The sequence below is a fragment of the Pelobates fuscus genome, chromosome 3 (genome assembly GCF_036172605.1).
Source record: "Pelobates fuscus isolate aPelFus1 chromosome 3, aPelFus1.pri, whole genome shotgun sequence".
In the NCBI taxonomy this organism is placed as follows: Eukaryota; Metazoa; Chordata; class Amphibia; order Anura; family Pelobatidae; genus Pelobates; species Pelobates fuscus.
In genome coordinates, this window is record NC_086319.1 from 398,672,069 (window position 1) to 398,698,731 (window position 26,663).

At 39.2% G+C, this 26,663-nt stretch overlaps 15 non-coding genes across 15 annotated transcripts; all 15 read left to right on the forward strand.

Moving 5' to 3' along the window:
* The first annotated feature begins 1,779 nt into the window (after positions 1-1,779).
* TRNAG-UCC (transfer RNA glycine (anticodon UCC)) lies at positions 1,780-1,851 on the forward strand. Its single transcript has one exon. It is a non-coding gene; the product is annotated as a tRNA-Gly (tRNA).
* Positions 1,852-5,534: 3,683 nt separating this feature from the next.
* Positions 5,535-5,606, forward strand: TRNAG-UCC (transfer RNA glycine (anticodon UCC)). The gene has a single exon. It is a non-coding gene; the product is annotated as a tRNA-Gly (tRNA).
* A 2,095-nt stretch (positions 5,607-7,701) lies between these two features.
* On the forward strand, positions 7,702-7,773 carry TRNAG-UCC (transfer RNA glycine (anticodon UCC)). Its single transcript has one exon. It is a non-coding gene; the product is annotated as a tRNA-Gly (tRNA).
* A 986-nt stretch (positions 7,774-8,759) lies between these two features.
* TRNAG-UCC (transfer RNA glycine (anticodon UCC)) lies at positions 8,760-8,831 on the forward strand. Its single transcript has one exon. It is a non-coding gene; the product is annotated as a tRNA-Gly (tRNA).
* A 2,095-nt stretch (positions 8,832-10,926) lies between these two features.
* On the forward strand, positions 10,927-10,998 carry TRNAG-UCC (transfer RNA glycine (anticodon UCC)). The gene has a single exon. It is a non-coding gene; the product is annotated as a tRNA-Gly (tRNA).
* A 457-nt stretch (positions 10,999-11,455) lies between these two features.
* TRNAG-UCC (transfer RNA glycine (anticodon UCC)) lies at positions 11,456-11,527 on the forward strand. The gene has a single exon. It is a non-coding gene; the product is annotated as a tRNA-Gly (tRNA).
* A 4,214-nt stretch (positions 11,528-15,741) lies between these two features.
* Positions 15,742-15,813, forward strand: TRNAG-UCC (transfer RNA glycine (anticodon UCC)). Its single transcript has one exon. It is a non-coding gene; the product is annotated as a tRNA-Gly (tRNA).
* A 2,311-nt stretch (positions 15,814-18,124) lies between these two features.
* Positions 18,125-18,196, forward strand: TRNAG-UCC (transfer RNA glycine (anticodon UCC)). The gene has a single exon. It is a non-coding gene; the product is annotated as a tRNA-Gly (tRNA).
* Positions 18,197-18,653: 457 nt separating this feature from the next.
* Positions 18,654-18,725, forward strand: TRNAG-UCC (transfer RNA glycine (anticodon UCC)). The gene has a single exon. It is a non-coding gene; the product is annotated as a tRNA-Gly (tRNA).
* Positions 18,726-20,136: 1,411 nt separating this feature from the next.
* Positions 20,137-20,208, forward strand: TRNAG-UCC (transfer RNA glycine (anticodon UCC)). Its single transcript has one exon. It is a non-coding gene; the product is annotated as a tRNA-Gly (tRNA).
* A 457-nt stretch (positions 20,209-20,665) lies between these two features.
* Positions 20,666-20,737, forward strand: TRNAG-UCC (transfer RNA glycine (anticodon UCC)). Its single transcript has one exon. It is a non-coding gene; the product is annotated as a tRNA-Gly (tRNA).
* A 1,782-nt stretch (positions 20,738-22,519) lies between these two features.
* Positions 22,520-22,591, forward strand: TRNAG-UCC (transfer RNA glycine (anticodon UCC)). Its single transcript has one exon. It is a non-coding gene; the product is annotated as a tRNA-Gly (tRNA).
* Positions 22,592-23,048: 457 nt separating this feature from the next.
* TRNAG-UCC (transfer RNA glycine (anticodon UCC)) lies at positions 23,049-23,120 on the forward strand. Its single transcript has one exon. It is a non-coding gene; the product is annotated as a tRNA-Gly (tRNA).
* Positions 23,121-25,060: 1,940 nt separating this feature from the next.
* On the forward strand, positions 25,061-25,132 carry TRNAG-UCC (transfer RNA glycine (anticodon UCC)). Its single transcript has one exon. It is a non-coding gene; the product is annotated as a tRNA-Gly (tRNA).
* A 1,144-nt stretch (positions 25,133-26,276) lies between these two features.
* Positions 26,277-26,348, forward strand: TRNAG-UCC (transfer RNA glycine (anticodon UCC)). The gene has a single exon. It is a non-coding gene; the product is annotated as a tRNA-Gly (tRNA).
* The last annotated feature ends 315 nt before the right edge of the window (positions 26,349-26,663 follow it).

Here is a 26,663-nt window from a genome sequence, read left to right on the forward strand (position 1 = left end):
ACCCGAGGCCTACCAGAGATCGGGCTGTGGAGAGACGGCCGCTCCCCACGCCGCAAACCTGAGTATGGACTCTCAGGGGTTCCCATCTCCTACCCCCCCCCCCTCTGGACCGATGGGGGTCATCTCGGTCCGGCATGAGCAACGAGAGAAACAGACGAAACACACATGGCCTGCTTAAAATGGCGGCGACAAGCGAGAGAAGCCACACGCCAGAGACAGAAACTGGCAGCGACATTCAGCAGCGACTGGATGCAGCCTTTGAACACTTCTGGATCAAGCTGTGGGATCTGATGAAAACGCCTCAGGCAAAACCGCAAGCTCCGCCACCCCAGGGCTCGCAGACCCAAAGGCACAGGGAGCAGAAAGACACGCTGGCGAAATACATGAGAACAAAAGGGCGGCATAAAGGTGGGCCACAACTTGCGCCATCCGACGCCATATCCCCCAAGCAACACCCAGTCTCACTGAGAACCCACACTCACAAGCGCCCCGGACGAACTTCCCAGGCCCTCTGCCCGCACAAGGGCAACAGACGCCCAACCACACAAAACAGAGCTCCCTATCCGGGTGCCCGGAGAGCAAGGCACCTGCGCAAGTCACCACGGAGCCAAACACAGGCACCGAGAAAACCCAGGGGCTCGGATCCGAGCCGGAAGATGCAGTACCCGATACGGACAGGAGTGCTACGTCGCTCAGAGGTACAGTGCAACACTCCAGGATCAGAGAGATATACAATGCACCTGCCTGGACCTCGATACCGCAGCCTGCAGTACACTTCCTTGCGCAGACTGCCCTCGGCCGCTGGGCCCTCCTCCCTGGAGGGGAACCCCGACCCTGCTGCCGCTATGTTGCCCTGCTTCCCGCGAAACGGCGAACTGTATCTTGCCACCCAACAGAACCTTGCCGCCGGGCAACAGACCTCGAGAACTGGCATAGGTTAAGAGTCGGGAGTGGACTGGCTGCAAGTGTCCCACACCTACTTTATGCTTCACTGGGATGCCTACTGCTTCAACCGGCATGGCTGACATGCTTAACACTGAACTGCCAATGACTCTATCTCCTGCAGATACGCAAGTTATAAGCGCTTTCCTCTAGCACATTACTGGCAAATGCTTTATACACACTTTAAACCACGCTGTAAATGCCTTAAAATTGTCACACACAGCATTTAGAACGTTTAGATACCATTATTATGCTGCTAGCCGGTGTTCCTATTGCCTCCCTAGCCTAAACTCACACAGCAAAAAGATTGCAATAACTGCGCAGGCTATTAGCCTGAGGCACGTATGCCTCTAACATAGAATGCCGTCTTGATAGCGGGTGCCAGACCACGGTGAATCAACCGCTACACATAACCATTAACCCAATCTAACTACAGCAAGACGCAAGCAACTAGTATCCTATACACTGTCCGTCTAGTTAGCCTAGCGCGTCAGCTATGTTGAATATATATCACAGTTTATCAGTTAATGTTTTACTTTATGTTTGACTAGTATCGTTTAAACACTAAGCAGTACTCTCACACGCCATACAGACGTTATACATATTACATATGCGCATGTCCAAGCTGTGGTAACCTCATAACTTTTCAAGCTGATGTCTTACTTTGTTTGACCATAACCACTCTAAAAATGTGCAGTAATCATAAATGCCATACAGATGTTATACATGTTACAAATGCGCTTGTCCTAGCTGTTGTGGCTATCCAAGCATGATGTAAAGCCTGCACGAACAAAAATAAAGAATTAAAAAAACAAAAAAAAAAAACAAACGCATCAAGCGTTGGTGGTATAGTGGTGAGCATAGCTGCCTTCCAAGCAGTTGACCCGGGTTCGATTCCCGGCCAACGCAAGAAAATCTTATTTTACGACACTTTAGTCAGCAAATTTTGCGTTCCGATTTAACATTTTCAATGACTGTTACTGCACTTGTTGCTGAATCAACAACATTTTGTGCTGGATCATGCTCTACATAGATCAGATATGAATGACTCTTGGAAATTGTCAATCACTTTGGGTTTTTTGTTTTTGAATTTTTTTTCTTGTACAATAATGGTCATTTTAAGCACGTCTCTCGAAAATCTGAACCGTATCAGTTTGGAAGAACCCAATTTTTGGGAAGTGCCCAAGTCAAGTTAAAATTTCTGCAATAGATTTTTTTTCATCTTATTCCAATAAACAGTGTGCTTGCAAAGTTTGAAACAGCGAAATGTGAACTTAGACTGGATCATGCTCTACATAGATCAGATATGAATGACTCTCGGAAATTGTCAATCACTTTGGGTTTTTTGTTTTTGAATTTTTTTTCTTGTACAATAATGGTCATTTTAAGCACGTCTCTCGAAAATCTGAACCGTATCAGTTTGGAAGAACCCAATTTTTGGGAAGTGCCCAAGTCAAGTTAAAATTTCTGCAATAGATTTTTTTCATCTTATTCCAATAAACAGTGTGCTTGCAAAGTTTGAAACAGCAAAATGTGAACTTAGACTAGGCGAGCGTTCTTGAGAGATCAGGAAGCTTGTCTGAAAATGTGACCGTATGGCTCGTGGTGTCGGTAAAACCAAAACGCATCAAGTGTTGGTGGTATAGTGGTGAGCATAGCTGCTTTCCAAGCAGTTGACCCAGGTTCGATTCCCGGCCAACGCAAGAAAATTTTTTTTTACGACACTTTAGTCAGCAAATTTTGCGTTCCGATTTAACATTTTCAATGACTGTTACTGCACTTGTTGCTGAATCAACAACATTTTGTGCTGGATCATGCTCTACATAGATCAGATATGAATGACTCTCGGAAATTGTCAATCACTTTGGGTTTTTTGTTTTTGAATTTTTTTTCTTGTACAATAATGGTCATTTTAAGCACGTCTCTCGAAAATCTGAACCGTATCAGTTTGGAAGAACCCAATTTTTGGGAAGTGCCCAAGTCAAGTTAAAATTTCTGCAATAGATTTTTTTTCATCTTATTCCAATAAACAGTGTGCTTGCAAAGTTTGAAACAGCAAAATGTGAACTTAGACTAGGCGAGCGTTCTTGAGAGATCAGGAAGCTTGTCTGAAAATGTGACCGTATGGCTCGTGGTGTCGGTAAAACTAAAACACATCAATAGATTTTTTTCATCTTATTCCAATAAACAGTGTGCTTGCAAAGTTTGAAACAGCAAAATGTGAACTTAGACTAGGCGAGCGTTCTTGAGAGATCAGGAAGCTTGTCTGAAAATGTGACCGTATGGCTCGTGGTGTTGGTAAAACCAAAACGCATCAAGCGTTGGTGGTATAGTGGTGAGCATAGCTGCCTTCCAAGCAGTTGACCTGGGTTCGATTCCCGGCCAACGCAAGAAAATCTGATTTTACGACACTTTAGTCAGCAAATTTTGCGTTTCTATTTAACATTTTAAACGACTGTTACTGCACTTGTTGCTGAATCAACAACATTTTGTGCTGGATCATGCTCTACATAGATCAGATATGAATGACTCTTGGAAATTGTCAATCACTTTGGGTTTTTTGTTTTTGAATTTTTTTTCTTGTACAATAATGGTCATTTTAAGCACGTCTCTCGAAAATCTGAACCGTATCAGTTTGGAAGAACCCAATTTTTGGGAAGTGCCCAAGTCAAGTTAAAATTTCTGCAATAGATTTTTTTTCATCTTATTCCAATAAACAGTGTGCTTGCAAAGTTTGAAACAGCAAAATGTGAACTTAGACTAGGCGAGCGTTCTTGAGAGATCAGGAAGCTTGTCTGAAAATGTGACCATATGGCTCGTGGTGTCGGTAAAACCAAAACGCATCAAGCGTTGGTGGTATACTGGTGAGCATAGCTGCTTTCCAAGCAGTTGACCCGGGTTCGATTCCCGGCCAACGCAAGAAAATCTGATTTTACGACACTGTAGTCAGCAAATTTTGCGTTCCTATTTAACATTCTCAACGACTGTTACTGCTCTTGTTGCTGAATCAACAACATTTTGTGCTGGATCATGCTCTACATAGATCAGATATGAATGACTCTCGGAAATTTTCAATCACTTTGGGTTTTTGGTTTTTGAATTTTTTTTCTTGTACAATAACGGTCATTTTAAGCACGGCTCTTGAAAATCTGAAACGTATCAGTTTGGAAGAACCCAATTTTTGGGAAGTGCCCAAGTCAAGTTAAAATTTCTGCAAAAGATTTTTTTTCATCTTATTCCAATAAACAGTGTGCTTGAAAAGTTTGAAACAGCGAAATGTGAACTTAGACTAGGCGAGCGTTCTTGAGAGATCAGGAAGCTTGTCTGAAAATGTGACCGTATGGCTCGTGGTGTCGGTAAAACCAAAATGCATCAAGTGTTCGTGGTATAGTGGTGAGCATAGCTGCCTTCCAAGCAGTTGACCCAGGTTCGATTCCCGGCCAACGCAAGAAAATTTTTTTTTACGACACTTTAGTCAGCAAATTTTGCGTTCCGATTTAACATTTTCAATGACTGTTACTGCACTTGTTGCTGAATCAACAACATTTTGTGCTGGATCATGCTCTACATAGATCAGATATGAATGACTCTCGGAAATTGTCAATCACTTTGGGTTTTTTGTTTTTGAATTTTTTTTCTTGTACAATAATGGTCATTTTAAGCACGTCTCTCGAAAATCTGAACCGTATCAGTTTGGAAGAACCCAATTTTTGGGAAGTGCCCAAGTCAAGTTAAAATTTCTGCAATAGATTTTTTTTCATCTTATTCCAATAAACAGTGTGCTTGCAAAGTTTGAAACAGCAAAATGTGAACTTAGACTAGGCGAGCGTTCTTGAGAGATCAGGAAGCTTGTCTGAAAATGTGACCGTATGGCTCGTGGTGTCGGTAAAACTAAAACACATCAATAGATTTTTTTCATCTTATTCCAATAAACAGTGTGCTTGCAAAGTTTGAAACAGCAAAATGTGAACTTAGACTAGGCGAGCGTTCTTGAGAGATCAGGAAGCTTGTCTGAAAATGTGACCGTATGGCTCGTGGTGTTGGTAAAACCAAAACGCATCAAGCGTTGGTGGTATAGTGGTGAGCATAGCTGCCTTCCAAGCAGTTGACCTGGGTTCGATTCCCGGCCAACGCAAGAAAATCTGATTTTACGACACTTTAGTCAGCAAATTTTGCGTTTCTATTTAACATTTTAAACGACTGTTACTGCACTTGTTGCTGAATCAACAACATTTTGTGCTGGATCATGCTCTACATAGATCAGATATGAATGACTCTTGGAAATTGTCAATCACTTTGGGTTTTTTGTTTTTGAATTTTTTTTCTTGTACAATAATGGTCATTTTAAGCACGTCTCTCGAAAATCTGAACCGTATCAGTTTGGAAGAACCCAATTTTTGGGAAGTGCCCAAGTCAAGTTAAAATTTCTGCAAAAGATTTTTTTTCATCTTATTCCAATAAACAGTGTGCTTGAAAAGTTTGAAACAGCGAAATGTGAACTTAGACTAGGCGAGCGTTCTTGAGAGATCAGGAAGCTTGTCTGAAAATGTGACCATATGGCTCGTGGTGTCGGTAAAACCAAAACACATCAAGCGTTGGTGGTATAGTGGTGAGCATAGCTGCCTTCCAAGCAGTTGACCCGGGTTCGATTCCCGGCCAACGCAAGAAAATCTGATTTTACGACACTTTAGTCAGCAAATTTTGTGTTCCGATGTAACATTTTCAATGACTGTTACTGCACTTGTTGCTGAATCAACAACATTTTGTGTTGGATCATGCTCTACATAGATCAGATATGAATGACTCTCGGAAATTGTCAATCACTTTGGGTTTTTTGTTTTTGAATTTTTTTTCTTGTACAATAATGGTCATTTTAAGCACGTCTCTCGAAAATCTGAACCGTATCAGTTTGGAAGAACCCAATTTTTGGGAAGTGCCCAAGTCAAGTTAAAATTTCTGCAATAGATTTTTTTTCATCTTATTCCAATAAACAGTGTGCTTGCAAAGTTTGAAACAGCGAAATGTGAACTTAGACTGGATCATGCTCTACATAGATCAGATATGAATGACTCTCGGAAATTGTCAATCACTTTGGGTTTTTTGTTTTTGAATTTTTTTTCTTGTACAATAATGGTCATTTTAAGCACGTCTCTCGAAAATCTGAACCGTATCAGTTTGGAAGAACCCAATTTTTGGGAAGTGCCCAAGTCAAGTTAAAATTTCTGCAATAGATTTTTTTCATCTTATTCCAATAAACAGTGTGCTTGCAAAGTTTGAAACAGCAAAATGTGAACTTAGACTAGGCAAGCGTTCTTGAGAGATCAGGAAGCTTGTCTGAAAATGTGACCGTATGGCTCGTGGTGTCGGTAAAACCAAAACGCATCAAGTGTTGGTGGTATAGTGGTGAGCATAGCTGCCTTCCAAGCAGTTGACCCGGGTTCGATTCCCGGCCAACGCAAGAAAATCTTATTTTACGAAACTTTAGTCAGCAAATTTTGCGTTCCGATTTAACATTTTCAATGACTGTTACTGCACTTGTTGTGAATCAACAACATTTTGTGCTGGATCATGCTCTACATAGATCAGATATGAATGACTCTCGGAAATTGTCAATCACTTTGGGTTTTTTGTTTTTGAATTTTTTTTCTTGTACAATAACGGTCATTTTAAGCACGTCTCTCGAAAATCTGAACCGTATCAGTTTGGAAGAACACAATTTTTGGGAAGTGCCCAAGTCAAGTTAAAATTTCTGCAATAGATTTTTTTTCATCTTATTCCAATAAAGAGTGTGCTTGCAAAGTTTGAAACAGCGAAATGTGAACTTAGACTAGGCGAGCGTTCTTGAGAGATCAGGAAGCTTGTCTGAAAATGTGACCGTATGGCTCGTGGTGTCGGTAAAACTAAAACACATCAATAGATTTTTTTCATCTTATTCCAATAAACAGTGTGCTTGCAAAGTTTCAAACAGCAAAATGTGAACTTAGACTAGGCGAGCGTTCTTGAGAGATCAGGAAGCTTGTCTGAAAATGTGACCATATGGCTCGTGGTGTCGGTAAAACCAAAACGCATCAAGTGTTGGTGGTATAGTGGTGAGCATAGCTGCCTTCCAAGCAGTTGACCCGGTTTCGATTCCCGGCCAACGCAAGAAAATCTTATTTTACGACACTTTAGTCAGCAAATTTTGCGTTCCGATTTAACATTTTCAATGACTGTTACTGCACTTGTTGCTGAATCAACAACATTTTGTGCTGGATCATGCTCTACATAGATCAGATATGAATGACTCTCGGAAATTGTCAATCACTTTGGGTTTTTTGTTTTTGCATTTTTTTTCTTGTACAATAATGGTCATTTTAAGCACGTCTCTCGAAAATCTGAACCGTATCAGTTTGGAAGAACCCAATTTTTGGGAAGTGCCCAAGTCAAGTTAAAATTTCTGCAATAGATTTTTTTTCATCTTATTCCAATAAACAGTGTGCTTGCAAAGTTTGAAACAGCAAAATGTGAACTTAGACTAGGCGAGCGTTCTTGAGAGATCAGGAAGCTTGTCTGAAAATGTGACCGTATGGCTCGTGGTGTCGGTAAAACTAAAACACATCAATAGATTTTTTTCATCTTATTCCAATAAACAGTGTGCTTGCAAAGTTTGAAACAGCAAAATGTGAACTTAGACTAGGCGAGCATTCTTGAGAGATCAGGAAGCTTGTCTGAAAATGTGACCGTATGGCTCGTGGTGTCGGTAAAACCAAAACGCATCAAGCGTTGGTGGTATAGTGGTGAGCATAGCTGCCTTCCAAGCAGTTGACCCGGGTTCGATTCCCGGCCAACGCAAGAAAATCTGATTTTACGACACTTTAGTCAGCAAATTTTGCGTTTCTATTTAACATTTTAAACGACTGTTACTGCACTTGTTGCTGAATCAACAACATTTTGTGCTGGATCATGCTCTACATAGATCAGATATGAATGACTCTTGGAAATTGTCAATCACTTTGGGTTTTTTGTTTTTGAATTTTTTTTCTTGTACAATAATGGTCATTTTAAGCACGGCTCTTGAAAATCTGAACCGTATCAGTTTGGAAGAACCCAATTTTTGGGAAGTGCCCAAGTCAAGTAAAAATTTCTGCAAGAGATTTTTTTTCATCTTATTCCAATAAACAGTGTGCTTGCAAAGTTTGAAACAGCAAAATGTGAACTTAGACTAGGCGAGCGTTCTTGAGAGATCAGGAAGCTTGTCTGAAAATGTGACCATATGGCTCGTGGTGTCGGTAAAACCAAAACGCATCAAGCGTTGGTGGTATACTGGTGAGCATAGCTGCTTTCCAAGCAGTTGACCCGGGTTCGATTCCCGGCCAACGCAAGAAAATCTGATTTTACGACACTGTAGTCAGCAAATTTTGCGTTCCTATTTAACATTCTCAACGACTGTTACTGCTCTTGTTGCTGAATCAACAACATTTTGTGCTGGATCATGCTCTACATAGATCAGATATGAATGACTCTCGGAAATTTTCAATCACTTTGGGTTTTTGGTTTTTGAATTTTTTTTCTTGTACAATAATGGTCATTTTAAGCACGGCTCTTGAAAATCTGAAACGTATCAGTTTGGAAGAACCCAATTTTTGGGAAGTGCCCAAGTCAAGTTAAAATTTCTGCAAAAGATTTTTTTTCATCTTATTCCAATAAACAGTGTGCTTGAAAAGTTTGAAACAGCGAAATGTGAACTTAGACTAGGCGAGCGTTCTTGAGAGATCAGGAAGCTTGTCTGAAAATGTGACCATATGGCTCGTGGTGTCGGTAAAACCAAAACACATCAAGCGTTGGTGGTATAGTGGTGAGCATAGCTGCCTTCCAAGCAGTTGACCCGGGTTCGATTCCCGGCCAACGCATGAAAATCTGATTTTACGACACTTTAGTCAGCAAATTTTGTGTTCCGATGTAACATTTTCAATGACTGTTACTGCACTTGTTGCTGAATCAACAACATTTTGTGTTGGATCATGCTCTACATAGATCAGATATGAATGACTCTCGGAAATTGTCAATCACTTTGGGTTTTTTGTTTTTGAATTTTTTTTCTTGTACAATAATGGTCATTTTAAGCACGTCTCTCGAAAATCTGAACCGTATCAGTTTGGAAGAACCCAATTTTTGGGAAGTGCCCAAGTCAAGTTAAAATTTCTGCAATAGATTTTTTTTCATCTTATTCCAATAAACAGTGTGCTTGCAAAGTTTGAAACAGCGAAATGTGAACTTAGACTGGATCATGCTCTACATAGATCAGATATGAATGACTCTCGGAAATTGTCAATCACTTTGGGTTTTTTGTTTTTGAATTTTTTTTCTTGTACAATAATGGTCATTTTAAGCACGTCTCTCGAAAATCTGAACCGTATCAGTTTGGAAGAACCCAATTTTTGGGAAGTGCCCAAGTCAAGTTAAAATTTCTGCAATAGATTTTTTTCATCTTATTCCAATAAACAGTGTGCTTGCAAAGTTTGAAACAGCAAAATGTGAACTTAGACTAGGCAAGCGTTCTTGAGAGATCAGGAAGCTTGTCTGAAAATGTGACCGTATGGCTCGTGGTGTCGGTAAAACCAAAACGCATTAAGTGTTGGTGGTATAGTGGTGAGCATAGCTGCCTTCCAAGCAGTTGACCCGGGTTCGATTCCCGGCCAACGCAAGAAAATCTTATTTTACGAAACTTTAGTCAGCAAATTTTGCGTTCCGATTTAACATTTTCAATGACTGTTACTGCACTTGTTGTGAATCAACAACATTTTGTGCTGGATCATGCTCTACATAGATCAGATATGAATGACTCTCGGAAATTGTCAATCACTTTGGGTTTTTTGTTTTTGAATTTTTTTTCTTGTACAATAATGGTCATTTTAAGCACGTCTCTCGAAAATCTGAACCGTATCAGTTTGGAAGAACACAATTTTTGGGAAGTGCCCAAGTCAAGTTAAAATTTCTGCAATAGATTTTTTTTCATCTTATTCCAATAAAGAGTGTGCTTGCAAAGTTTGAAACAGCGAAATGTGAACTTAGACTAGGCGAGCGTTCTTGAGAGATCAGGAAGCTTGTCTGAAAATGTGACCGTATGGCTCGTGGTGTCTGTAAAACTAAAACACATCAATAGATTTTTTTCATCTTATTCCAATAAACAGTGTGCTTGCAAAGTTTGAAACAGCAAAATGTGAACTTAGACTAGGCGAGCGTTCTTGAGAGATCAGGAAGCTTGTCTGAAAATGTGACCATATGGCTCGTGGTGTCGGTAAAACCAAAACGCATCAAGTGTTGGTGGTATAGTGGTGAGCATAGCTGCCTTCCAAGCAGTTGACCCGGTTTCGATTCCCGGCCAACGCAAGAAAATCTTATTTTACGACACTTTAGTCAGCAAATTTTGCGTTCCGATTTAACATTTTCAATGACTGTTACTGCACTTGTTGCTGAATCAACAACATTTTGTGCTGGATCATGCTCTACATAGATCAGATATGAATGACTCTCGGAAATTGTCAATCACTTTGGGTTTTTTGTTTTTGAATTTTTTTTCTTGTACAATAATGGTCATTTTAAGCACGTCTCTCGAAAATCTGAACCGTATCAGTTTGGAAGAACCCAATTTTTGGGAAGTGCCCAAGTCAAGTTAAAATTTCTGCAATAGATTTTTTTTCATCTTATTCCAATAAACAGTGTGCTTGCAAAGTTTGAAACAGCAAAATGTGAACTTAGACTAGGCGAGCGTTCTTGAGAGATCAGGAAGCTTGTCTGAAAATGTGACCGTATGGCTCGTGGTGTCGGTAAAACTAAAACACATCAATAGATTTTTTTCATCTTATTCCAATAAACAGTGTGCTTGCAAAGTTTGAAACAGCAAAATGTGAACTTAGACTAGGCGAGCATTCTTGAGAGATCAGGAAGCTTGTCTGAAAATGTGACCGTATGGCTCGTGGTGTCGGTAAAACCAAAACGCATCAAGCGTTGGTGGTATAGTGGTGAGCATAGCTGCCTTCCAAGCAGTTGACCCGGGTTCGATTCCCGGCCAACGCAAGAAAATCTTATTTTACGACACTTTAGTCAGCAAATTTTGCGTTTCTATTTAACATTTTAAACGACTGTTACTGCACTTGTTGCTGAATCAACAACATTTTGTGCTGGATCATGCTCTACATAGATCAGATATGAATGACTCTTGGAAATTGTCAATCACTTTGGGTTTTTTGTTTTTGAATTTTTTTTCTTGTACAATAATGGTCATTTTAAGCACGGCTCTTGAAAATCTGAACCGTATCAGTTTGGAAGAACCCAATTTTTGGGAAGTGCCCAAGTCAAGTAAAAATTTCTGCAATAGATTTTTTTTCATCTTATTCCAATAAACAGTGTGCTTGCAAAGTTTGAAACAGCAAAATGTGAACTTAGACTAGGCGAGCGTTCTTGAGAGATCAGGAAGCTTGTCTGAAAATGTGACCATATGGCTCGTGGTGTCGGTAAAACCAAAACGCATCAAGCGTTGGTGGTATAGTGGTGAGCATAGCTGCCTTCCAAGCAGTTGACCCGGGTTCGATTCCCGGCCAACGCAAGAAAATCTGATTTTACGACACTGTAGTCAGCAAATTTTGCGTTCCTATTTAACATTCTCAACGACTGTTACTGCTCTTGTTGCTGAATCAACAACATTTTGTGCTGGATCATGCTCTACATAGATCAGATATGAATGACTCTCGGAAATTTTCAATCACTTTGGGTTTTTGGTTTTTGAATTTTTTTTCTTGTACAATAATGGTCATTTTAAGCACGTCTCTCGAAAATCTGAACCGTATCAGTTTGGAAGAACCCAATTTTTGGGAAGTGCCCAAGTCAAGTTAAAATTTCTGCAATAGATTTTTTTTCATCTTATTCCAATAAACAGTGTGCTTGCAAAGTTTGAAACAGCAAAATGTGAACTTAGACTAGGCGAGCGTTCTTGAGAGATCAGGAAGCTTGTCTGAAAATGTGATCGTATGGCTCGTGGTGTCGGTAAAACTAAAACACATCAATAGATTTTTTTCATCTTATTCCAATAAACAGTGTGCTTGCAAAGTTTGAAACAGCAAAATGTGAAGTTAGACTAGGCGAGCGTTCTTGAGAGATCAGGAAGCTTGTCTGAAAATGTGACCATATGGCTCGTGGTGTCGGTAAAACCAAAACGCATCAAGTGTTGGTGGTATAGTGGTGAGCATAGCTGCCTTCCAAGCAGTTGACCCGTTTTCGATTCCCGGCCAACGCAAGAAAATCTTATTTTACGACACTTTAGTCAGCAAATTTTGCGTTCCGATTTAACATTTTCAATGACTGTTACTGCACTTGTTGCTGAATCAACAACATTTTGTGCTGGATCATGCTCTACATAGATCAGATATGAATGATTCTCGGAAATTGTCAATCACTTTGGGTTTTTTGTTTTTGAATTTTTTTTCTTGTACAATAATGGTCATTTTAAGCACGTCTCTCGAAAATCTGAACCGTATCAGTTTGGAAGAACCCAATTTTTGGGAAGTGCCCAAGTCAAGTTAAAATTTCTGCAATAGATTTTTTTTCATCTTATTCCAATAAACAGTGTGCTTGCAAAGTTTGAAACAGCAAAATGTGAACTTAGACTAGGCGAGCGTTCTTGAGAGATCAGGAAGCTTGTCTGAAAATGTGACCGTATGGCTCGTGGTGTCGGGAAAACCAAAATGCATCAAGCGTTGGTGGTATAGTGGTGAGCATAGCTGCTTTCCAAGCAGTTGACCCGGGTTCGATTCCCGGCCAACGCAAAAAAAATCTGATTTTACGACACTTTATTCAGCAAATTTTGCGTTCCTATTTAACATTTTCAACGACTGTTACTGCACTTGTTGCTGAATCAACAACATTTTGTGCTGGATCATGCTCTACATAGATCAGATATGAATGACTCTCGGAAATTGTCAATCACTTTGGGTTTTTTGTTTTTGAATTTTTTTTCTTGTACAATAATGGTCATTTTAAGCACGTCTCTCGAAAATCTGAACCGTATCAGTTTGGAAGAACCCAATTTTTGGGAAGTGCCCAAGTCAAGTTAAAATTTCTGCAATAGATTTTTTTTCATCTTATTCCAATAAACAGTGTGCTTGCAAAGTTTGAAACAGCAAAATGTGAACTTAGACTAGGCGAGCGTTCTTGAGAGATCAGGAAGCTTGTCTGAAAATGTGACCATATGGCTCGTGGTGTCGGTAAAACCAAAACGCATCAAGCGTTGGTGGTATGGTGGTGAGCATAGCTGCCTTCCAAGCAGTTGACCCGGGTTCGATTCCCGGCCAACGCAAGAAAATATGATTTTACGACACTTTAGTCAGCAAATTTTGCGTTCCGATTTAACATTTTCAATGACTGTTACTGCACTTGTTGCTGAATCAACAACATTTTGTGCTGGATCATGCTCTACATAGATCAGATATGAATGACTCTCGGAAATTGTCAATCACTTTGGGTTTTTTGTTTTTGAATTTTTTTTCTTGTACAATAATGGTCATTTTAAGCACGTCTCTCGAAAATCTGAACCGTATCAGTTTGGAAGAACCCAATTTTTGGGAAGTGCCCAAGTCAAGTTAAAATTTCTGCAATAGATTTTTTTTCATCTTATTCCAATAAACAGTGTGCTTGCAAAGTTTGAAACAGCAAAATGTGAACTTAGACTAGGCGAGCGTTCTTGAGAGATCAGGAAGCTTGTCTGAAAATTTTGACCGTATGGCTCGTGGGGTCGGTAAAACCAAAACTCATCAAGCGTTGGTGGTATAGTGGTGAGCATAGCTGCCTTCCAAGCAGTTGACCCTGGTTCGATTCCCGGCCAACGCAAGAAAATCTGATTTTACGACACTGTAGTCAGCAAATTTTGCGTACCTATTTAACATTTTCAACGACTGTTACTGCACTTGTTGCTGAATCAACAACATTTTGTGCTGGATCATGCTCTACATAGATCAAATATGAATGACTCTCGGAAATTTTCAATCACTTTGGGTTTTTGGCTTTTGAATTTTTTTTCTTGTACAATAATGGTCATTTTAAGCACGTCTCTCGAAAATCTGAACCGTATCAGTTTGGAAGAACCCAATTTTTGGGAAGTGCCCAAGTCAAGTTAAAATTTCTGCAATAGATTTTTTTTCATCTTATTCCAATAAACAGTGTGCTTGCAAAGTTTGAAACAGCGAAATGTGAACTTAGACTGGATCATGCTCTACATAGATCAGATATGAATGACTCTCGGAAATTGTCAATCACTTTGGGTTTTTTGTTTTTGAATTTTTTTTCTTGTACAATAATGGTCATTTTAAGCACGTCTCTCGAAAATCTGAACCGTATCAGTTTGGAAGAACCCAATTTTTGGGAAGTGCCCAAGTCAAGTTAAAATTTCTGCAATAGATTTTTTTTCATCTTATTCCAATTAACAGTGTGCTTGCAAAGTTTGAAACAGCAAAATGTGAACTTAGACTAGGCGAGCGTTTTTGAGAGATCAGGAAGCTTGTCTGAAAATGTGACCGTATGGCTCGTGGTGTCGGTAAAACCAAAACGCATCAAGCGTTGGTGGTATAGTGGTGAGCATAGCTGCCTTCCAAGCAGTTGACCTGGGTTCGATTCCCGGCCAACGCAAAAAAATCTGATTTTACGACACTTTATTCAGCAAATTTTGCGTTCTATTTAACATTTTCAACGACTGTTACTGCACTTGTTGCTGAATCAACAACATTTTGTGCTGGATCATGCTCTACATAGATCAGATATGAATGACTCTCGGAAATTGTCAATCACTTTGGGTTTTTTGTTTTTGAATTTTTTTTCTTGTACAATAATGGTCATTTTAAGCACGTCTCTCGAAAATCTGAACCGTATCAGTTTGGAAGAACCCAATTTTTGGGAAGTGCCCAAGTCAAGTTAAAATTTCTGCAATAGATTTTTTTTCATCTTATTCCAATAAACAGTGTGCTTGCAAAGTTTGAAACAGCAAAATGTGAACTTAGACTAGGCGAGCGTTCTTGAGAGATCAGGAAGCTTGTCTGAAAATGTGACCATATGGCTCGTGGTGTCGGTAAAACCAAAACGCATCAAGCGTTGGTGGTATGGTGGTGAGCATAGCTGCCTTCCAAGCAGTTGACCCGGGTTCGATTCCCGGCCAACGCAAGAAAATATGATTTTACGACACTTTAGTCAGCAAATTTTGCGTTCCGATTTAACATTTTCAATGACTGTTACTGCACTTGTTGCTGAATCAACAACATTTTGTGCTGGATCATGCTCTACATAGATCAGATATGAATGACTCTCGGAAATTGTCAATCACTTTGGGTTTTTTGTTTTTGAATTTTTTTTCTTGTACAATAATGGTCATTTTAAGCACGTCTCTCGAAAATCTGAACCGTATCAGTTTGGAAGAACCCAATTTTTGGGAAGTGCCCAAGTCAAGTTAAAATTTCTGCAATAGATTTTTTTTCATCTTATTCCAATAAACAGTGTGCTTGCAAAGTTTGAAACAGCGAAATGTGAACTTAGACTAGGCGAGCGTTCTTGAGAGATCAGGAAGCTTGTCTGAAAATGTGACCGTATGGCTCGTGGTGTCGGTAAAACTAAAACACATCAATAGATTTTTTTCATCTTATTCCAATAAACAGTGTGCTTGCAAAGTTTGAAACAGCAAAATGTGAACTTAGACTAGGCGAGCGTTCTTGAGAGATCAGGAAGCTTGTCTGAAAATGTGACCGTATGGCTCGTGGGGTCGGTAAAACCAAAACTCATCAAGCGTTGGTGGTATAGTGGTGAGCATAGCTGCCTTCCAAGCAGTTGACCCGGGTTCGATTCCCGGCCAACGCAAGAAAATCTGATTTTACGACACTTTATTCAGCAAATTTTGCGTTCCTATTTAACATTTGTAATGACTGTTACTGCACTTGTTGCTGAATCAACAACATTTTGTGCTGGATCATGCTCTACATAGATCAGATATGAATGACTCTCGGAAATTGTCAATCACTTTGGGTTTTTTGTTTTTGAATTTTTTTTCTTGTACAATAATGGTCATTTTAAGCACGTCTCTCGAAAATCTGAACCGTATCAGTTTGGAAGAACCCAATTTTTGGGAAGTGCCCAAGTCAAGTTAAAATTTCTGCAATAGATTTTTTTTCATCTTATTCCAATAAACAGTGTGCTTGCAAAGTTTGAAACAGCAAAATGTGAACTTAGACTAGGCGAGCGTTCTTGAGAGATCAGGAAGCTTGTCTGAAAATGTGACCGTATGGCTCGTGGTGTCGGTAAAACCAAAACGCATCAAGCGTTGGTGGTATAGTGGTGAGCATAGCTGCCTTCCAAGCAGTTGACCCGGGTTCGATTCCCGGCTAACGCAAAAAAATCTGATTTTACGACACTTTATTCAGCAAATTTTGCGTTCCGATTTAACATTTTCAATGACTGTTACTGCACTTGTTGCTGAATCAACAACATTTTGTGCTGGATCATGCTCTACATAGATCAGATATGAATGACTCTCGGAAATTGTCAATCACTTTGGGTTTTTTGTTTTTGAATTTTTTTTCTTGTACAATAATGGTCATTTTAAGCACGTCTCTCGAAAATCTGAACCGTATCAGTTTGGAAGAACCCAATTTTTGGGAAGTGCCCAAGTCAAGTTAAAATTTCTGCAATAGATTTTTTTTCATCTTATTCCAATAAACAGTGTGCTTGCAAAGTTTGAAACAGCGAAATGTGAACTTAGACTGGATCATGCTCTACATAGATCAGATATGAATGACTCTCGGAAATTGTCAATCACTTTGGGTTTTTTGTTTTTGAATTTTTTTTCTTGTACAATAATGGTCATTTTAAGCACGTCTCTCGAAAATCTGAACCGTATCAGTTTGGAAGAACCCAATTTTTGGGAAGTGCCCAAGTCAAGTTAAAATTTCTGCAATAGATTTTTTTTCATCTTATTCCAATAAACAGTGTGCTTGCAAAGTTTGAAACAGCAGAATGTGAACTTAGACTAGGCGAGCGTTCTTGAGAGATCAGGAAGCTTGTCTGAAAATGTGACCGTATGGCTCGTGGTGTCGGGAAAACCAAAATGCATCAAGCGTTGGTGGTATAGTGGTGAGCATAGCTGCTTTCCAAGCAGTTGACCCGGGTTCGATTCCCGGCCAACGCAAAAAAAATCTGATTTTACGACACTTTATTCAGCAAATTTTGCGTTCCTATTTAACATTTTCAACGACTGTTACTGCACTTGTTGCTGAATCAACAACATTTTGTGCTGGATCATGCTCTACATAGATCAGATATGAATGACTCTCGGAAATTGTCAATCACTTTGGGTTTTTTGTTTTTGAATTTTTTTTCTTGTACAATAATGGTCATTTTAAGCACGTCTCTCGAAAATCTGAACCGTATCAGTTTGGAAGAACCCAATTTTTGGGAAGTGCCCAAGTCAAGTTAAAATTTCTGCAATAGATTTTTTTTCATCTTATTCCAATAAACAGTGTGCTTGCAAAGTTTGAAACAGCAAAATGTGAACTTAGACTAGGCGAGCGTTCTTGAGAGATCAGGAAGCTTGTCTGAAAATGTGACCATATGGCTCGTGGTGTCGGTAAAACCAAAACGCATCAAGCGTTGGTGGTATGGTGGTGAGCATAGCTGCCTTCCAAGCAGTTGACCCGGGTTCGATTCCCGGCCAACGCAAGAAAATATGATTTTACGACACTTTAGTCAGCAAATTTTGCGTTCCGATTTAACATTTTCAATGACTGTTACTGCACTTGTTGCTGAATCAACAACATTTTGTGCTGGATCATGCTCTACATAGATCAGATATGAATGACTCTCGGAAATTGTCAATCACTTTGGGTTTTTTGTTTTTGAATTTTTTTTCTTGTACAATAATGGTCATTTTAAGCACGTCTCTCGAAAATCTGAACCGTATCAGTTTGGAAGAACCCAATTTTTGGGAAGTGCCCAAGTCAAGTTAAAATTTCTGCAATAGATTTTTTTTCATCTTATTCCAATAAACAGTGTGCTTGCAAAGTTTGAAACAGCAAAATGTGAACTTAGACTAGGCGAGCGTTCTTGAGAGATCAGGAAGCTTGTCTGAAAATGTGACCGTATGGCTCGTGGGGTCGGTAAAACCAAAACTCATCAAGCGTTGGTGGTATAGTGGTGAGCATAGCTGCCTTCCAAGCAGTTGACCCGGGTTCGATTCCCGGCCAACGCAAGAAAATCTGATTTTACGACACTTTATTCAGCAAATTTTGCGTTCCTATTTAACATTTGTAATGACTGTTACTGCACTTGTTGCTGAATCAACAACATTTTGTGCTGGATCATGCTCTACATAGATCAGATATGAATGACTCTCGGAAATTGTCAATCACTTTGGGTTTTTTGTTTTTGAATTTTTTTTCTTGTACAATAATGGTCATTTTAAGCACGTCTCTCGAAAATCTGAACCGTATCAGTTTGGAAGAACCCAATTTTTGGGAAGTGCCCAAGTCAAGTTAAAATTTCTGCAATAGATTTTTTTTCATCTTATTCCAATAAACAGTGTGCTTGCAAAGTTTGAAACAGCAAAATGTGAACTTAGACTAGGCGAGCGTTCTTGAGAGATCAGGAAGCTTGTCTGAAAATGTGACCGTATGGCTCGTGGTGTCGGTAAAACCAAAACGCATCAAGCGTTGGTGGTATAGTGGTGAGCATAGCTGCCTTCCAAGCAGTTGACCCGGGTTCGATTCCCGGCCAACGCAAAAAAATCTGATTTTACGACACTTTATTCAGCAAATTTTGCGTTCCGATTTAACATTTTCAATGACTGTTACTGCACTTGTTGCTGAATCAACAACATTTTGTGCTGGATCATGCTCTACATAGATCAGATATGAATGACTCTCGGAAATTGTCAATCACTTTGGGTTTTTTGTTTTTGAATTTTTTTTCTTGTACAATAATGGTCATTTTAAGCACGTCTCTCGAAAATCTGAACCGTATCAGTTTGGAAGAACCCAATTTTTGGGAAGTGCCCAAGTCAAGTTAAAATTTCTGCAATAGATTTTTTTTCATCTTATTCCAATAAACAGTGTGCTTGCAAAGTTTGAAACAGCGAAATGTGAACTTAGACTGGATCATGCTCTACATAGATCAGATATGAATGACTCTCGGAAATTGTCAATCACTTTGGGTTTTTTGTTTTTGAATTTTTTTTCTTGTACAATAATGGTCATTTTAAGCACGTCTCTCGAAAATCTGAACCGTATCAGTTTGGAAGAACCCAATTTTTGGGAAGTGCCCAAGTCAAGTTAAAATTTCTGCAATAGATTTTTTTTCATCTTATTCCAATAAACAGTGTGCTTGCAAAGTTTGAAACAGCAGAATGTGAACTTAGACTAGGCGAGCGTTCTTGAGAGATCAGGAAGCTTGTCTGAAAATGTGACCGTATGGCTCGTGGTGTCGGGAAAACCAAAATGCATCAAGCGTTGGTGGTATAGTGGTGAGCATAGCTGCTTTCCAAGCAGTTGACCCGGGTTCGATTCCCGGCCAACGCAAAAAAAATCTGATTTTACGACACTTTATTCAGCAAATTTTGCGTTCCTATTTAACATTTTCAACGACTGTTACTGCACTTGTTGCTGAATCAACAACATTTTGTGCTGGATCATGCTCTACATAGATCAGATATGAATGACTCTCGGAAATTGTCAATCACTTTGGGTTTTTTGTTTTTGAATTTTTTTTCTTGTACAATAATGGTCATTTTAAGCACGTCTCTCGAAAATCTGAACCGTATCAGTTTGGAAGAACCCAATTTTTGGGAAGTGCCCAAGTCAAGTTAAAATTTCTGCAATAGATTTTTTTTCATCTTATTCCAATAAACAGTGTGCTTGCAAAGTTTGAAACAGCGAAATGTGAACTTAGACTAGGCGAGCGTTCTTGAGAGATCAGGAAGCTTGTCTGAAAATGTGACCGTATGGCTCGTGGTGTCGGTAAAACTAAAACACATCAATAGATTTTTTTCATCTTATTCCAATAAACAGTGTGCTTGCAAAGTTTGAAACAGCAAAATGTGAACTTAGACTAGGCGAGCGTTCTTGAGAGATCAGGAAGCTTGTCTGAAAATGTGACCGTATGGCTCGTGGGGTCGGTAAAACCAAAACTCATCAAGCGTTGGTGGTATAGTGGTGAGCATAGCTGCCTTCCAAGCAGTTGACCCGGGTTCGATTCCCGGCCAACGCAAGAAAATCTGATTTTACGACACTTTATTCAGCAAATTTTGCGTTCCTATTTAACATTTGTAATGACTGTTACTGCACTTGTTGCTGAATCAACAACATTTTGTGCTGGATCATGCTCTACATAGATCAGATATGAATGACTCTCGGAAATTGTCAATCACTTTGGGTTTTTTGTTTTTGAATTTTTTTTCTTGTACAATAATGGTCATTTTAAGCACGTCTCTCGAAAATCTGAACCGTATCAGTTTGGAAGAACCCAATTTTTGGGAAGTGCCCAAGTCAAGTTAAAATTTCTGCAATAGATTTTTTTTCATCTTATTCCAATAAACAGTGTGCTTGCAAAGTTTGAAACAGCAAAATGTGAACTTAGACTAGGCGAGCGTTCTTGAGAGATCAGGAAGCTTGTCTGAAAATGTGACCGTATGGCTCGTGGTGTCGGTAAAACCAAAACGCATCAAGCGTTGGTGGTATAGTGGTGAGCATAGCTGCCTTCCAAGCAGTTGACCCGGGTTCGATTCCCGGCCAACGCAAAAAAATCTGATTTTACGACACTTTATTCAGCAAATTTTGCGTTCCGATTTAACATTTTCAATGACTGTTACTGCACTTGTTGCTGAATCAACAACATTTTGTGCTGGATCATGCTCTACATAGATCAGATATGAATGACTCTCGGAAATTGTCAATCACTTTGGGTTTTTTGTTTTTGAATTTTTTTTCTTGTACAATAATGGTCATTTTAAGCACGTCTCTCGAAAATCTGAACCGTATCAGTTTGGAAGAACCCAATTTTTGGGAAGTGCCCAAGTCAAGTTAAAATTTCTGCAATAGATTTTTTTTCATCTTATTCCAATAAACAGTGTGCTTGCAAAGTTTGAAACAGCGAAATGTGAACTTAGACTGGATCATGCTCTACATAGATCAGATATGAATGACTCTCGGAAATTGTCAATCACTTTGGGTTTTTTGTTTTTGAATTTTTTTTCTTGTACAATAATGGTCATTTTAAGCACGTCTCTCGAAAATCTGAACCGTATCAGTTTGGAAGAACCCAATTTTTGGGAAGTGCCCAAGTCAAGTTAAAATTTCTGCAATAGATTTTTTTTCATCTTATTCCAATAAACAGTGTGCTTGCAAAGTTTGAAACAGCAGAATGTGAACTTAGACTAGGCGAGCGTTCTTGAGAGATCAGGAAGCTTGTCTGAAAATGTGACCGTATGGCTCGTGGTGTCGGGAAAACCAAAATGCATCAAGCGTTGGTGGTATAGTGGTGAGCATAGCTGCTTTCCAAGCAGTTGACCCGGGTTCGATTCCCGGCCAACGCAAAAAAAATCTGATTTTACGACACTTTATTCAGCAAATTTTGCGTTCCTATTTAACATTTTCAACGACTGTTACTGCACTTGTTGCTGAATCAACAACATTTTGTGCTGGATCATGCTCTACATAGATCAGATATGAATGACTCTCGGAAATTGTCAATCACTTTGGGTTTTTTGTTTTTGAATTTTTTTTCTTGTACAATAATGGTCATTTTAAGCACGTCTCTCGAAAATCTGAACCGTATCAGTTTGGAAGAACCCAATTTTTGGGAAGTGCCCAAGTCAAGTTAAAATTTCTGCAATAGATTTTTTTTCATCTTATTCCAATAAACAGTGTGCTTGCAAAGTTTGAAACAGCAAAATGTGAACTTAGACTAGGCGAGCGTTCTTGAGAGATCAGGAAGCTTGTCTGAAAATGTGACCATATGGCTCGTGGTGTCGGTAAAACCAAAACGCATCAAGCGTTGGTGGTATGGTGGTGAGCATAGCTGCCTTCCAAGCAGTTGACCCGGGTTCGATTCCCGGCCAACGCAAGAAAATATGATTTTACGACACTTTAGTCAGCAAATTTTGCGTTCCGATTTAACATTTTCAATGACTGTTACTGCACTTGTTGCTGAATCAACAACATTTTGTGCTGGATCATGCTCTACATAGATCAGATATGAATGACTCTCGGAAATTGTCAATCACTTTGGGTTTTTTGTTTTTGAATTTTTTTTCTTGTACAATAATGGTCATTTTAAGCACGTCTCTCGAAAATCTGAACCGTATCAGTTTGGAAGAACCCAATTTTTGGGAAGTGCCCAAGTCAAGTTAAAATTTCTGCAATAGATTTTTTTTCATCTTATTCCAATAAACAGTGTGCTTGCAAAGTTTGAAACAGCAAAATGTGAACTTAGACTAGGCGAGCGTTCTTGAGAGATCAGGAAGCTTGTCTGAAAATGTGACCGTATGGCTCGTGGGGTCGGTAAAACCAAAACTCATCAAGCGTTGGTGGTATAGTGGTGAGCATAGCTGCCTTCCAAGCAGTTGACCCGGGTTCGATTCCCGGCCAACGCAAGAAAATCTGATTTTACGACACTTTATTCAGCAAATTTTGCGTTCCTATTTAACATTTGTAATGACTGTTACTGCACTTGTTGCTGAATCAACAACATTTTGTGCTGGATCATGCTCTACATAGATCAGATATGAATGACTCTCGGAAATTGTCAATCACTTTGGGTTTTTTGTTTTTGAATTTTTTTTCTTGTACAATAATGGTCATTTTAAGCACGTCTCTCGAAAATCTGAACCGTATCAGTTTGGAAGAACCCAATTTTTGGGAAGTGCCCAAGTCAAGTTAAAATTTCTGCAATAGATTTTTTTTCATCTTATTCCAATAAACAGTGTGCTTGCAAAGTTTGAAACAGCAAAATGTGAACTTAGACTAGGCGAGCGTTCTTGAGAGATCAGGAAGCTTGTCTGAAAATGTGACCGTATGGCTCGTGGTGTCGGTAAAACCAAAACGCATCAAGCGTTGGTGGTATAGTGGTGAGCATAGCTGCCTTCCAAGCAGTTGACCCGGGTTCGATTCCCGGCCAACGCAAAAAAATCTGATTTTACGACACTTTATTCAGCAAATTTTGCGTTCCGATTTAACATTTTCAATGACTGTTACTGCACTTGTTGCTGAATCAACAACATTTTGTGCTGGATCATGCTCTACATAGATCAGATATGAATGACTCTCGGAAATTGTCAATCACTTTGGGTTTTTTGTTTTTGAATTTTTTTTCTTGTACAATAATGGTCATTTTAAGCACGTCTCTCGAAAATCTGAACCGTATCAGTTTGGAAGAACCCAATTTTTGGGAAGTGCCCAAGTCAAGTTAAAATTTCTGCAATAGATTTTTTTTCATCTTATTCCAATAAACAGTGTGCTTGCAAAGTTTGAAACAGCGAAATGTGAACTTAGACTGGATCATGCTCTACATAGATCAGATATGAATGACTCTCGGAAATTGTCAATCACTTTGGGTTTTTTGTTTTTGAATTTTTTTTCTTGTACAATAATGGTCATTTTAAGCACGTCTCTCGAAAATCTGAACCGTATCAGTTTGGAAGAACCCAATTTTTGGGAAGTGCCCAAGTCAAGTTAAAATTTCTGCAATAGATTTTTTTTCATCTTATTCCAATAAACAGTGTGCTTGCAAAGTTTGAAACAGCAGAATGTGAACTTAGACTAGGCGAGCGTTCTTGAGAGATCAGGAAGCTTGTCTGAAAATGTGACCGTATGGCTCGTGGTGTCGGGAAAACCAAAATGCATCAAGCGTTGGTGGTATAGTGGTGAGCATAGCTGCTTTCCAAGCAGTTGACCCGGGTTCGATTCCCGGCCAACGCAAAAAAAATCTGATTTTACGACACTTTATTCAGCAAATTTTGCGTTCCTATTTAACATTTTCAACGACTGTTACTGCACTTGTTGCTGAATCAACAACATTTTGTGCTGGATCATGCTCTACATAGATCAGATATGAATGACTCTCGGAAATTGTCAATCACTTTGGGTTTTTTGTTTTTGAATTTTTTTTCTTGTACAATAATGGTCATTTTAAGCACGTCTCTCGAAAATCTGAACCGTATCAGTTTGGAAGAACCCAATTTTTGGGAAGTGCCCAAGTCAAGTTAAAATTTCTGCAATAGATTTTTTTTCATCTTATTCCAATAAACAGTGTGCTTGCAAAGTTTGAAACAGCAAAATGTGAACTTAGACTAGGCGAGCGTTCTTGAGAGATCAGGAAGCTTGTCTGAAAATGTGACCATATGGCTCGTGGTGTCGGTAAAACCAAAACGCATCAAGCGTTGGTGGTATGGTGGTGAGCATAGCTGCCTTCCAAGCAGTTGACCCGGGTTCGATTCCCGGCCAACGCAAGAAAATATGATTTTACGACACTTTAGTCAGCAAATTTTGCGTTCCGATTTAACATTTTCAATGACTGTTACTGCACTTGTTGCTGAATCAACAACATTTTGTGCTGGATCATGCTCTACATAGATCAGATATGAATGACTCTCGGAAATTGTCAATCACTTTGGGTTTTTTGTTTTTGAATTTTTTTTCTTGTACAATAATGGTCATTTTAAGCACGTCTCTCGAAAATCTGAACCGTATCAGTTTGGAAGAACCCAATTTTTGGGAAGTGCCCAAGTCAAGTTAAAATTTCTGCAATAGATTTTTTTTCATCTTATTCCAATAAACAGTGTGCTTGCAAAGTTTGAAACAGCGAAATGTGAACTTAGACTAGGCGAGCGTTCTTGAGAGATCAGGAAGCTTGTCTGAAAATGTGACCGTATGGCTCGTGGTGTCGGTAAAACTAAAACACATCAATAGATTTTTTTCATCTTATTCCAATAAACAGTGTGCTTGCAAAGTTTGAAACAGCAAAATGTGAACTTAGACTAGGCGAGCGTTCTTGAGAGATCAGGAAGCTTGTCTGAAAATGTGACCGTATGGCTCGTGGGGTCGGTAAAACCAAAACTCATCAAGCGTTGGTGGTATAGTGGTGAGCATAGCTGCCTTCCAAGCAGTTGACCCGGGTTCGATTCCCGGCCAACGCAAGAAAATCTGATTTTACGACACTTTATTCAGCAAATTTTGCGTTCCTATTTAACATTTGTAATGACTGTTACTGCACTTGTTGCTGAATCAACAACATTTTGTGCTGGATCATGCTCTACATAGATCAGATATGAATGACTCTCGGAAATTGTCAATCACTTTGGGTTTTTTGTTTTTGAATTTTTTTTCTTGTACAATAATGGTCATTTTAAGCACGTCTCTCGAAAATCTGAACCGTATCAGTTTGGAAGAACCCAATTTTTGGGAAGTGCCCAAGTCAAGTTAAAATTTCTGCAATAGATTTTTTTTCATCTTATTCCAATAAACAGTGTGCTTGCAAAGTTTGAAACAGCAAAATGTGAACTTAGACTAGGCGAGCGTTCTTGAGAGATCAGGAAGCTTGTCTGAAAATGTGACCGTATGGCTCGTGGTGTCGGTAAAACTAAAACACATCAATAGATTTTTTTCATCTTATTCCAATAAACAGTGTGCTTGCAAAGTTTGAAACAGCAAAATGTGAACTTAGACTAGGCGAGCGTTCTTGAGAGATCAGGAAGCTTGTCTGAAAATGTGACCATATGGCTCGTGGTGTCGGTAAAACCAAAACGCATCAAGCGTTGGTGGTATGGTGGTGAGCATAGCTGCCTTCCAAGCAGTTGACCCGGGTTCGATTCCCGGCCAACGCAAGAAAATATGATTTTACGACACTTTAGTCAGCAAATTTTGCGTTCCGATTTAACATTTTCAATGACTGTTACTGCACTTGTTGCTGAATCAACAACATTTTGTGCTGGATCATGCTCTACATAGATCAGATATGAATGACTCTCGGAAATTGTCAATCACTTTGGGTTTTTTGTTTTTGAATTTTTTTTCTTGTACAATAATGGTCATTTTAAGCACGTCTCTCGAAAATCTGAACCGTATCAGTTTGGAAGAACCCAATTTTTGGGAAGTGCCCAAGTCAAGTTAAAATTTCTGCAATAGATTTTTTTTCATCTTATTCCAATAAACAGTGTGCTTGCAAAGTTTGAAACAGCAAAATGTGAACTTAGACTAGGCGAGCGTTCTTGAGAGATCAGGAAGCTTGTCTGAAAATGTGACCGTATGGCTCGTGGGGTCGGTAAAACCAAAACTCATCAAGCGTTGGTGGTATAGTGGTGAGCATAGCTGCCTTCCAAGCAGTTGACCCGGGTTCGATTCCCGGCCAACGCAAGAAAATCTGATTTTACGACACTTTATTCAGCAAATTTTGCGTTCCTATTTAACATTTGTAATGACTGTTACTGCACTTGTTGCTGAATCAACAACATTTTGTGCTGGATCATGCTCTACATAGATCAGATATGAATGACTCTCGGAAATTGTCAATCACTTTGGGTTTTTTGTTTTTGAATTTTTTTTCTTGTACAATAATGGTCATTTTAAGCACGTCTCTCGAAAATCTGAACCGTATCAGTTTGGAAGAACCCAATTTTTGGGAAGTGCCCAAGTCAAGTTAAAATTTCTGCAATAGATTTTTTTTCATCT